The sequence below is a fragment of the Poecilia latipinna genome, unplaced genomic scaffold (genome assembly GCF_001443285.1).
Source record: "Poecilia latipinna isolate Pla-1442-1.1 unplaced genomic scaffold, P_latipinna-1.0 Scaffold263, whole genome shotgun sequence".
Classification (NCBI taxonomy): domain Eukaryota; kingdom Metazoa; phylum Chordata; class Actinopteri; order Cyprinodontiformes; family Poeciliidae; genus Poecilia; species Poecilia latipinna.
In genome coordinates this window covers 248545-249227 of record NW_015112879.1, presented here as the reverse complement: position 1 = coordinate 249227, position 683 = coordinate 248545, and the positions used below count along the sequence as shown (strand labels likewise).

Sequence of the window (683 nt, the reverse complement as noted above, 5' to 3'; positions counted from 1 at the left end):
AAAAAAATATTTTTTTATTAAAGTTATGTACTGCAGCTTGAATAAAATGCAACTACATAGCCTTTTTGAGAAGTCTGGATTGCTTCATGTATATTTTGCATGTTGCTTTTGACTGTTGCTCATGGGGAGATACATTTCAGTAATCTAAAACTAATAGAAAAAATGTAAGCAACCTACTTGCATACTGTATGCGGACTGTTGGATGTTAAATTCATGAGCAGTAAATATTGTGCTAATCATCAGTATTGGACCACAGAAAGCAAGGCGGTTGCAAGCCTTTAAAATTGTGACGCTTTTTATGGGTCAAATAGACTCAAAAAATTCTAACAGCAGCTGCACAGGGGGGCCCAGACAATTTTTTTGTCAGGGGGCCCACAATTTCTGGCAGCACCCCTGGGGACAAATAAAAAAGCAACATCTTGAGTTTCCCGTTATGTCACAGATGCCACCACAACAGCTCGCAGGCTAACCGCCACATGAAGGAAGTGGGGCAGCTCCCAATAAGTAACACATGATGCACTTCATGCGAGTGCAGCAAAAAGGAGGCACATGCAGCGCAACAAATGTGGCTCATGAAAAAAAAAAAAAAAAAAAAAAAAAAAAAAAGGGGGGGGGGGGGGGGGGGAAGGGAAGCCGTACGCCGCCACCTTTTTTGCCTTTTTTCCTTTTCCGGCAGGGGTTTT

The 683-nt window shown here is 41.9% G+C and overlaps 1 protein-coding gene across 3 annotated transcripts in view; it reads right to left on the bottom strand.

The window, feature by feature from the left end:
* The window catches only part of arhgap4b (Rho GTPase activating protein 4b), a 45211-nt gene that overhangs the window by 39902 nt on the left and 4626 nt on the right, over positions 1-683 (bottom strand). The gene's annotated exons all lie outside the window — the stretch shown is intronic.